Source organism: Lissotriton helveticus, chromosome 7 (assembly GCF_964261635.1).
Source record: "Lissotriton helveticus chromosome 7, aLisHel1.1, whole genome shotgun sequence".
Classification (NCBI taxonomy): Eukaryota; Metazoa; Chordata; class Amphibia; order Caudata; family Salamandridae; genus Lissotriton; species Lissotriton helveticus.
The window spans coordinates 1360889296-1360901732 of NC_136068.1; the positions used below are offsets into that span (position 1 = coordinate 1360889296).

Here is a 12437-nt window from a genome sequence, read left to right on the forward strand (position 1 = left end):
ATCAAAGGTCCATTGTCTATTCCTAGATAAAAGAGGATATGGGAACTCAAAAAAGAAACAATAATAATAATGACCCATTTCCTTACAGTATTTTAATTATTGTCTTTCAATCTCCCCTCCATGTATGCATGTGCTAATGTTCTCTTTTGTACTGTTTTTCTAAGGAAACTTTGTGTAGTCCTCTTTAAGAGCTAAAGTTGTCTTTGATTATCAGTACCATTCCATGATGAGTCTGCTGTTAACCTCTAACCATTGATAATATCCAACCTCACCATTCTTCCCAATAACCAAAATTCTACTTGACTTAGCAGTTCTCTCAACTACATCATGGTCCTCCTAAATTAAAAAAACATTGTAAACTTCTCTACTCATGGACTTTTCAACCTTTTCCTCTTCTCGCCTATTTCCTCCAATCGACTTGTTGGATGGCTCTCTAATCCCCAACTAAATTGCTATTCAACCTTCAGACTTTAACACTCAGATCATAACCCACTTATCTTGTCCATTTCCTTCCCAACTACAGCTTCTACTTTGACCTTCCAACTCCTCGCACTTATTCATTTTAATTCATCACAACAGGTGTAGAAATGATGTCGGCCTGAACCATCCACAGTCACTACCAATCAGTGACTACAGGACGTCTTTTAATATGACCTCATTCTTTTTAGTGGGTTCGGTCAAGCTGAGGTCTTTGATCTCATGTTCTATCTTGCTGATCTTAATAAGTAAAGATTCCAGCATCCTCTCCACATGTACGATCAGTATTTCCATCATACTGTATGCTAAATTGTGTGAAAGATATTCCAATTCTGCTAGTAAACCCCCTCATCAAACAACAGAAAAATACAGATTCTAACTCCTTTTTGGCCTTCTTTGCGTACATGGTATTTTTTACAAAATGGTGGCATACCACCAGCAAGAGATTTTTGGAGTTTTATTTCCTTTTTTTAGATTTTTCTAATGTCATCAATTTCTGTCTCAGGCGTTCACTCCTCGGAGACTCAAAGTTAGCGTTGGAGGGTATTACATCTTCTTGTTTGGAAATTTTGGTAACAAGTTTGTCCCTGTCATCACTTAACACAATCATGTCTATAAGGATATATTCTGATCTATAGAAATTGTGTAGTACTCTATTAGAGGAGTGCCAACATTCACCAATATACCTACTATTACAATGGTTGCTGTGATTCCAGATGGTTGCACATCGTCATAACATGTATGACAAATAACATACCACATTAGATAAAATTAAAACGGATACCAGTTTCAACAAGGTAGTGGTGCTTAAACAATACAAAAACACCCTACCTAAGGTGTAAAGTATGGGTTGAACCAAGGTTGAGATGCTAATACGGTTGGAAGCAAAAAAGGATGAAGCACACACCAGGCTGAGTATAGAGTTGTTAAAAATATTAGTAAAGAGTCTCTTTAAGGCTGGATTGAGTCCAGCAATAACATTTATTGTTATTCGCAGAATTGGCACGTTTTCACAACTGTTGATGTAGAAAGATGAACAGCCAAAAAGAATTGAGCAGACATGTTTCATCCTGGCGGACTTTATCAAGTCTGCAATGTGATACAACAATAAAATTATAACAAGGTCTACCCGTTGATAGAATGTATATTACCAGAGTCTGTCTTAAAGATCACATAATAAAAAATATAGGTCTGAAAATCACAGTGAATTCCTTAAAGTACCGGAAATGACGGTGACAAGTCTAAAAAGTCCAAACCCCTAGGAAGAAAGTGAATAGTGCAATCCCAGACTGAACATGTGACCAGAAAAGTAAAGAGTTTGTAGGTTTGAAGAGCAATCCCCAAAGTATAATGTGCAAGTGTCAGTATTGGAGGTAGTCTGAGCACTCAAATGGACGGTTATATTCCCAGTAAGAGCCGCAAACACTATGGTGGTTGGTACCGTGAAGTAGTGTACCGTAATAAGTGGCAAAGAGAGGCACCTGTAAACGTTCAATAAGTTATAATTTGAACAGAAGGAATTCAGTAGGTGATTGATTAAAACAAGATACTGTGTGCCTACTAAAAGTCTTTATCACAAGTGATCTACATCGTGGATGGGGAAGGGGAAGAAGAAAACAAGAAGGGGAAAAAGAATCGTGTTACCAAGCACGCTAAGTGCTTCTTTTTGGAGAACCATTGTAGATGCTTGCTTTGTAACTTTCATGTATCATAGTGACAACACCAGTACTCGTGGCACACGTTTAAGAAGCTTAGCATAATGAATCTCTTGATGATAATGGTACCAGTGTATGCTCGGGTGGACTGTGCGTTATTAGCAATGGTTGTGTCAGACCAGGAGTGTACGAACCTGAATCTACTTGTGGAAAGAAGAAAAAATATAATCTTAAAGGAATTTAACATCGTGTACGGAAAAAAAAAACACAACTACCTTATGTGCATCACCATGCAAGGAAGGGCAACAAAGTAGCAAACGCCAGAAATTAAACACTCACTATTGCTGAGTGGGGAGCCTGGGATGGAAAAGGCAGCATACACACGCTTGGGGGAGGCATTGCTTCAGGGTTGCCAAAGTATTTTACTCCTTAACGTTGAAAACAGAAGAAATAGCAAAACATCATGAAACTGCAAAGTATCAGTCTCTACTCATATCCTTTGTCCTCATATATAAATCACAGGGGTCAACGGGAGAGTTCTGATCTCTCATTTTTGCTGTGATCATCTATTTGGGGCTTCTCAAAATGGAGAGGTGACAGTTGGGTGATCCAAAAACACAGCAGTCCTCCTCTACAAAGATTTTCTGCCGAAGGCCAAGTATTGTGAGCGAGTGTAATGAGCTCCAGGAGGGATGCCAGGGCTGGTGGGATAGGTGGGCGGGAGGCTGAGCCTGTGCCAAAGCAAGAAACACCTGCAATGCGTGGACTAATTGAGCACTGGCAGGCTATGTTCAATATGTATGAAAACAATCCTCAAGGCTGTATGCATTGTGCTGCGTAAGAAATAAATATCCCCATTCCTGAAACTAGTGTTGACAAGGGTAAGTTTAGATCAAGGCCAAAAAAAAAAAAGCTGTGGACATCATGGAACACATCCCCAGCCCAGTTATTGCAAGTGAAATGCTAGGAGTAGGGCCCGGTGATGATAGTCACAACTCGCTAGACACTATTCTCAATGTGATCAAGCACAGGAATTTAGGGATCCCGGAAAAGATGTCTTTTATTTTTAAAATTGTACAGCAAATTGTTGAAAGAGCCACGATAAAACAAAAACATTGAAAAACAAAGGACTGCCGCTCTCTAACAATATTACCTCCTTGGGTTGGGCTAGGGCCAGCGCAGGAAGAAAGCCCACCCTCCCAGAGCCATTTTATGGCCCAGGAAAATTCATTCTCCAGGGCTTAGGGAAGGTGTCCTGGGAAATTATAATGTACTCCCACCCAGTAGGAGCACAAAGCTGGCCCAGCCAGGTGGAAGCAAAAAAACATTTTCCTTGACCAAGTTCTCAGGTAGGGAAAAACACAGCTTGCTCCTGTCCAGCAGGAGCAAAAGAAAACTGATCGCAGGGGATAGGAGTAAAGCTCCTGCTGAACCCAGAGTGGGTGCAGGCAGGGAAACTGGCATTGTTAGTGGCCATGGGCATCCCCCGCAGACCCCAACGAGGGACCGGTTGTGAAATAAAATGTTTTTAAAAAGAGGATGCAGGCACCAGTTGGACATGGAGCAAGCCGGGCCGCAGTGGCCCTTGGGTGCCCCCAGCAACTGCCAACAAAAATAATGGTGTGGGTGCCCCAAGTGGGCACCGGGGCCCCCCAGAATTAAATATAAAAAAAGTAGCTGACTCTTGAAACGGGGCTCCTTGCGCAGAGCCAGCGGGCCGTGCGAGGCCTAGAGCTCCCCCAGCCCTAGTGGTCCACAATGAAAAACAAATCTGTGAGTGTCCCAGGTGGGACCAGTTGGGACGGGGACACCCACAAAAAAAACCAGGAAAGGTGATAATAAGTGAGCAGGCAGAGCCACTCATTTATTATTCACTACTCCTACTAAGAAGCGTCCAGTAATGCCTTAGGGCATTCTGAAAGACTATATTACCTAATGAATAGTGCCACTATAGAAGGCTGGGGCAGCACTGACCACTGTTTTTAATGTTGGGGGGAGGGGCTGCAAAGAGTGAATCAGCCTCCCAGCAACATTATTAAAAAAAACAGTTCATCTCCTGGGTCATTAAATCTATGACCACAGGAGCGATTACTGTACGTTTTTAAAGCACTCCTAGCTGGAGCTCTATGCTCTTCAGCTGAATTGCAGAGCCACCTTATGGTAGTTTTAATGACTGCATTTTGTAGCTTGAAAAGCGTTAAAATAGAAACTAAAACATGTTGATACTTTTTTTTTAAGTATAACTTTTTCAATTACTTTTATTACACTGTGTGAATTAATTTTTTTTAAATCATTGTAATTATTGGTGCTTTTTTAACAAAGGCAATACATGTGATTAATATAAGTTGATAACCTGACCCCTTCACAAAGCCAATAAGTCCACTTTTGCTAATTTGGTCTTCTAACCCACTGACAAAGTCAGTAGGTCTACCTTACTTAAAATGACATACAGGCCTTGCACCCAACCCCCTGCTGCGCATGGTGCAGTGGGATTGGGCACAGGGCCTGGCCTGCAGCCAACCCCATGGCAGGCACGACCAAAGGCTGTCGCCTGGGCATGAGAGGTTAGACCCAGGGCCTGGCTGCAATACCACACCGTACAATTGGGGGTGGGGTCGCACACTACTCACACACCAGCGGGATCGCCCCTAAGGACTGTGGTAAGTGTAGTTCGTGTTCCGCGATGCATCTTCTTTCGATTCTCTGCTATCTTCGCTATCTTCGCCATCCCTGGACACGTGTTTCAGGGTATTTACCCCTCATCAGCAGGGATTAGGCCGTGTTCTGGGGTTGCCGGTGGCTGCCAAATATTGCCAGGTTTAGTACCACTCAGGCGCGCAGGTGCCCAGAACACGGCCTAATCCCTGCTGATGAGTGTGCGACCCCCACCCCCAATTGTAATGTTAAAGCTCCCTCGAGCAGTTGGCTGACGAGCCTGGGACCCCGCACCTGCACGCCTGAGTAGTACTAAACCTGGCAATATTTGGCAGCGACCGGCAACCCCAGAACATGGCCTAATCCCTGCTGATGAGGGGTAAATACCCCGAAACACGTGTCCAGGGATGGCAAAGATAGCAGAGAATCGAAAGAAGATGCATCGCGGAACACGAACTACACTTACCACAGTCCTTAGGGGCGATCCCGCTGGTGTGTGAGTAGTGTGCGACCCCACCCCCAATTGTAATGTTAAAGCTCCCTCGAGCAGTTGGCTGACGAGCCTGGGACCCCGCACCTGCGCGCCTGAGTAGTACTAAACCTGGCAATATTTGGCAGCCACCGGCAAACCCAGAACATGGCCTAATCCCTGCTGATGAGGGGTAAATACTCCGAAACATGTGTCCAGGGATGGCAAAGATAGCGAAGATAGCAGAGAATCGAAAGAAGATGCATCGCGGAACACGAACTACACTTACCACAGTCCTTAGGGGCGATCCCGCTGGTGTGTGAGTAGTGTGCGACCCTACCCCCAATTGTAATACCACACCGTACACAGCAGAAGGCCATGAGCAATGTGGGGTTGGCTGCCCAAAGGGGCTGGAAGCAGCATGTGGCTGGAGGCCAGGCCCCGTGGCTAACCCAACCCAATGCACAGCCTAAGGCCATGCATAGCGTGGGGTTGGTGTTACATATGGTATTAACATTTTACTTTACGTTACAGATCGGTATGGTGCTAATATCTTACTTTGCATTAAAAAAAGCAGAAATTCACTTGAAAAAACAAAGGTTAAAGGGACATTATAATTAGGTGAAAATGTCAGTTATAACATACCATTTGAAACAAACTAACATAACAACTGAAATTCACCAGTTATAGTTATCTGAAGTAACTATAACTCGCGCCCTCGCAATGCACTTCTAATCTCAACACATATTACATCACTCACAACATGTTCTAAGACATCATTGATAATATCACTGCAACACTTGCAATGAAATTATTGATGAGAAAACTGTGCATGGGGGCGCAAGTTAAAGTTACCTTAGGGCACTGGCCTTTTTTTTTTTTTATGGAGAGTATAGCGCCCCCCCCCCTCTGAACTTATTGACGTTTTTTTAAGGGGATGGTGCGTGAAGCTCCCTCCCAGTCCCCCCCCCAGGCCTTTTTTTCACTAAGAGGAGGGGGGCAGGCAGCGCCCAGCCCTAGCCACTATAGGCCTCACGGACCACATCCCCTGGGGCCTTCCTTTTTTTTAATTAAGTGTTAAGGGGCAAGTGAGCCCAACCACCTCCCCGAGACACTATGGGCTCAGGGACCCTCATTCCTCGGGGCCACCATTTTTTAATGTTAAGGGGCGTGTGCTCAGTGGAGTAGCAAGGGAGGCTGAGGGGGGGAGTGGCGGGGGCGATCCGCGCTGGGCAGCACGTGTTTTGGGGGTGGCAGACCCCCTCCCCAACTCTTCCATGTGTTTGCCGCAGGGCAGCAATCGTGGGAACATTTTTAGCCGCCCTTCCCCGCTCTTACTGACGCCACAGGAGGCAAAGTAGCTAGCTACACCACTGTGTGTGCCCCCCTCCCCATGGACCTTATGAGAACTTGGGTGACTGAGTGCTCTGGTGCCCACCCTTGGCACCCTCCAAACAGTACGCTGGTGGAGCTCACAGGGGGGCCCCAGGGCCCCTGCGGTCAGGCGGGCTCTCTAAATGCACCCATCTGGCTCGGCTTGAGCAGCTGTTTTGTGTCCTGAGTTTCCCTGTCCGCAAGAGCACGGGCAGGTAAACAAAATTCTGCTCCACCCGACGGGAGCATTTTTAAAGCTCCCGCCGAGTGGGAGCAGACATATTTTTCCTTGCCTGTGCTCTTTCGGGTAGGAAAACTACTGTGTCCCGGGGTGGGTTCCAGGAAGGGGTGCAGCATGCACCCTCCCGTTTAATTTGAAATTGACCCCGGTTTACAGGGCCTCACTGAAGCTCGGGAGGGGGTATTTCGCACCCCATTCTGTATTTTTGATAATTTGGCCCCATGGGATGGGGTGCCCACAGCTTATCTGTGGTACAGGAAGGGGGGTGCACAAATAAAAAGGAAGACCCCATATAATGGCCCCCGGGTCCTGGCCCACCCCAAGCAGGCATTTTTTATGATGTCTTTTTAATCCCATGGAACACCCAAAGGATTGCAGCTTTTTTAAAAAAAAAATTGTTTTTTTTTTTTTAGGTATTTTGGCCCCATGGATGTATTTTTTAAAAATAATTAAACTCAGAAAATGTGACTAAGTCCTCCAGTATATAATGGCTGCCTGTAACATTTTTCTTCATGTTAACAATGTAGCCAATAAGAACACTCACTCCTGCTGGAGTGCATCTCCCCTAGGCCAATCACAATGCTCTATTTTTTAGGTCGAGCTGACGTTAGCATTCATGCGAAGCATGAATGCTGTCAGCTCGACAACTAATGTGATCCGTATTTAGGAGAGTGGACACCAAAGTGTTACGAGCGTTTTCAGTGTCGGATTTCACCGCGGGAGCGAGCGCGCTTGCGCAGACCGCAGGGCTTGCATGCAAACACGGCGCGCACACAGGCAGGCCCCATCCCCTGCACGCACAGGCACACGCGCGCACACACACGCAGACAGGCACAACACACGCAGGCACATACAAGCGCGCGCACCCCCCCTCTCCCCTCTTCAGGCACGCACAGACTTCACATCAGCCCTGGGCCCCACTCACCGACTGCGCTCTTCCGGCGGGGCTCCTCACGGCGCGTCTCATCTTCTCAATCGGGGCTCCCTCAGGTCAGAGGAGCCCCGCAACAGGCGCCACACTCCTCCTTCTCCCCGGCCCCCTCCTGGGGACCCGGGCTACCCAGGACCGGCAGGGCGCTCCATGCGCCGGCAGGCCGCCTCACGGACATCAGGAGGCGGGACTTCCGGGCGGCCGCGAGCGGATTGGCCGGCCGGCCAAGAGCTTCCGGGTCGCCGCGGGCAGCGTGGCGGCACTCTTCCGATCACTACAACAACAGGAGATGTGCACGCGACTGGCCGCTGGCGTCTCGTTTTAGAACTTGTGCCCTGAGCCGTAATCAGCATGGTAGTACAACCTTTTCCATACAGTGCGAGGCATTTGGGGAACTGCGATGAAAAGCGCACTATTAGTGATGCTGTAACTGCATGTGAGAAGAACCCCACGCGCTCGCACGGCAGGGTGGAGGGGTGTGGGGGGGGGGGCTAACTGTTCTCCCGAGGGCGACGCGTTCATGATCTATCTGTGTTTAGCTTTGCAGAAGAGGTAGGAGGTATGAAGGGGTCATGTCACTGGTGTTTGGGAAGCCTTGGCTTGCTCCCTCGGAATTGCGGAATCCACATGGCTCCTTAGCCCTGTATGGTGTTGTTATATTCGTGAGCAATAATAAATTAATCGGGCGGCATTCATTTTTTTCTATCGCACCTTTATTTAATTTAATATAATTAATGCGTCAGCCACAGTGGTGTTTCTGCTGAGGGCATGGTTGGCTTTAGCCCTGGACATGCACCAGGAATGGATCTAAATTTGGGATTGTTGATTCTCGGAACCACTTGTGTACAATAACTAAACAAATCTGTGTTCCCTGTTCCACTTAGTAGGAGTCATTGGTTTTGTTGAAAGGTTATATTTAAATAAACAGTTCGAGGTATTTAGCCCTGGTTCTTGCCTTACTTCTGACCAAAGAAAGAGAGGCTCAGGCTCCGAAACATATGATGTGTGTTTTCTGTTAGATAAATATCACGGGAAAACATCGTAATAGCTCCATGTGAGGCCACCATGAAAGAATTGAGAGTTGGGAACTGAGAAACTTCATACCTAAGGGTCCTTATTTATATATCTATTGTTAACATGTAATAGCCACTATCAAATGCTGAAAGATTAAAACGGGGATTAAACTAACTTTTTCTTTCTTTCTTTCTTTCTTTCTTTCTTTCGCTAGAATGTCACATTTGTGAGCACCTTAGACTGCCTGCCCTCTAGGGCTAGTACAGTTCTGTCTAGAGGTAGATTACATTATTCCCAAAGCATTTTAAGCATTAACATTTGACTAATGCAAGCAGATACCATTCTTTATTGGTGTAAACCAACTTTCGCAACTCACAAAAGTTGGTCTCACATTGGTGGAAGGACTATTTAGGGCTTCTGGCAATATGGGTTGGTGACGAGGACATTTTCCACCCTTCAGATTGTTGGCTGGGATTGGGGGAGGTGCTCTTGAGATATGATGGGCATGTCATGTAGGTCCTTTCCTGAGAAACAGCCATTCCCGTGCCAGTTGAGGAAAATGCAGTCTGAAAAGCCATCTTGATTGGGAATGTATCAGAAGACTATACTAAGAAGCCACATCAAGAAGGTGGGTGAGAGCAGCATAGCATCGTTCAGTCATGCAAAGCACAGTTGCTTGTGGTCTTCACTGGGAGCCATTGAAGGGTTTTCATTATGGGGACAGCTTCTATTTTCAGTGGACTCTGCAAACATCAGACACTGATTTTATAGTTGTTTTATAGAGACCGTCCAGTATAGAGAAAGAAATTATGGTCTTTGCCCAGGGCTGCATTTTTAACAGTCACCACAGCATCAATCTGTGCAACCATTCAACAACAACTGGTTCAAATATGTTCTATCAATATTTCAAGCTTTATTACAAATGCCACAAAAATATGTTAGTATTTCACTTCTGTTCTTGGATTTTCGTCACAATAAAATACAGTGAAAATAATCTTCACAAAAGTTATTTACAAAAGTTTAAGCTATTGCCATTATAAATTAATTAACTATAATTAAGTATTAATTATTAAAAAAAAATGAAAAGCCAATGTTATTTGTAATATCAATACATCTAAGTCACGTAAATGCAACACATATTGCATTACAAATGCTATAGGTGTCACATTTGTGAAAGTTATAACTATTTGCATTGTAAATGACAAACCAATTAATTTAGCTAATTTCAAAACCATTACATAAATAAAAAATGTGTCATTTCCAATACCAATAGCTCAAACTTTCCTAATGCGAGACCTATTGCATTGCAAATGCTTGTTTTAGTTTGGTTTGAGGGACTCTTATGAGAGTCCCTCGTACTCAACTGTCCACATACACAAATATTTGTTATCCCTAATATCTCAAAAACTAAATGGATTTAAACCAATTTACAACAAATGGGACACTTTCTGCACCAAGATCTACTTTCTTGCCAAATTTGGTATAATTCTGTTCAGTAGCTTTTGTGGTAGTACTGCTTAAAAATCTCTAAAGCAAATTAATCTGAATTTTGTGACAACTGGTCACCCCAAAAATGTCCATGGAAAAATTAGTCAAATAAGAATATATTTTTGGAAAGTTTAGTTTAGATTCGTCAAACCTCGCCAAACTTACTACGAAAACCAAAAAAAGGCCTTTCCTATGGAAACACTGAACTAACTATAACCTCTCAGTGGCCACCGCCAATGGTACTACACGTATATACATAAATATATTAAATGGGCTGGTAATGTCCGGTATGGAGTACGGCACTATTTTAGGTCTCGCCTAGCGACGCAGCGCATGCGCTGTGGCTTGCGTGACTATTGTCTTCGGTTTTGCTACGGGAGCGGGGTGGAAGCTCCATCCATGCTTTTCATTGGCACGCTTGAAAAATCCTTGCTTTTGATTGCAAGGGAGGCATGTTTGTTCCCTCCCTGTCTCCTGTTTGCCGTGCCTTTACAGACAGGAGATGTGCACGCGCACTGCATCTTTTTTGCTCTCGGCATTTCAGATATTGTATCAGTGTGTGACAACACGAGCATGTGGCTCTCTCTCGCTTCTCAGTGGGTCATCAACTCCCACCCGGACGTGACCCGTTGTCGGCAGCATTATCGCGTCCACCCACAGGGATACCCACTGCCACGACAGAGAACGGCCTATTTACAGTGCTTAGAGGAAACCGGTCAGGCTAGTAGCAGCAGGGATTTGGCGCATTGTACCCGAGGTATAGGGGCAGCCTGCTTGACGAGGCCGACACTCTTCTCGACATTTAATAAAACGGAGGCGTCGTTTGTCGGGGTTCTGTTTCTCTATTTGTGTTTGCTTTATTTTTCCGCAACTGCAGAGCAGCAAAGTCTAGCGGCTTCTGAAAAGCGCTTGTCCATTTGGGTATTTTCAGGTAGTGCTAGTCTGCTGCTTTGATGGCTTAGATGTGCTAAGAGACATTGCAGGGAAAAGAGCAACGCAAAAACCAAAGCAGATTTCAGAGAGTGCCACTTAGCGCAGTGAAGTCGTCCATCTGCGGGAGGCACTGGTGGGTGATTTAAGAACTTATATTCAGAGGTCGCAGACCATAGCCCGGGCGAGGGTCGGTTGTTAGGTTAGATGGATGGAACAAGACACTCTCAAAGTAGTGAGGGTGGTGACAGGTCAGCAGTCCGCCTTCTTAATGGAATGTCTCCTCTTGAGTACTGGACCTGGACCCTTGGAATCCACCCCCCTTCAATCCTCCTTAATTTGGGTCTTCTGTGAAGTCCCCTTTTGTGTCACTCTTCACGCTGTGCTGGGGTGGCTGTCTTCCTAAAATCTCAAAAGAGGTATTATCTTGTGTGTGTTAATGCTGTATGGGTGAATGTAGGCCTGGGCTCCTACTAAAGTAATGCTTCTCAACGTTTGGGACGGGGGCCTCCAAGTAGAGGTGGGCCAATTGATATTAAGAGTCTAGCCAAGGGCCTGGATTGGCCCCTACAGCCATACCACAAGTCAAGCCGCCAACATATTTAGCATGTAAATCGTGCACGAAACCCAACTAAAGATAAGATAAGGACTCTGTAAAATTTAGAACGGTTTATTTCTTTAACAAGCATTTCACTTTAATACATTAGATTCTATGACTGCATTGAGGGGCATTCATTAGAAGTAATAATTTCTAAACATTAACTTAGAAACAACCATGCCATTAGTGAACCAGAAGGCAGATCAGTTGACAAGTGCTTCCTGTCTGTGGCCTGGGCTGTTACTACAGATGGAGGACCATTATAGACTGTTATAGCAACTGCTTGGTTCCAACTAGTGTGTTCAGAAAGTGGGATTACCATCCTCTACAAGGAGTCTACATTGTGTTAGTGGGGTGAGCACTTGCACCATAAGGACCTATATTTTCTTAAAAATGGGGTGATGTGTGCCTTATAAGGGACCCTTTATTTTCTTTGGGTTAAAATACCTGTCCTTTACATTTCCATTGTTTAGAGTGGGAGGGAACAAATACCACATATTTGTCTTCCGGTCAAATGGAACACTCGCACTATATGGATCGATCCTATGTGTGAAGAAACAGTTGCCCCATATAAACCTATATTGTAGTTAGAGGGAGCACCTGAG

The 12437-nt window shown here is 45.2% G+C and overlaps 1 protein-coding gene across 1 annotated transcript in view; it reads right to left on the reverse strand.

Moving 5' to 3' along the window:
- STX8 (syntaxin 8) overlaps positions 1–12437 on the reverse strand; it is a 1335619-nt gene that overhangs the window by 278257 nt on the left and 1044925 nt on the right. The window lies entirely within an intron of this gene.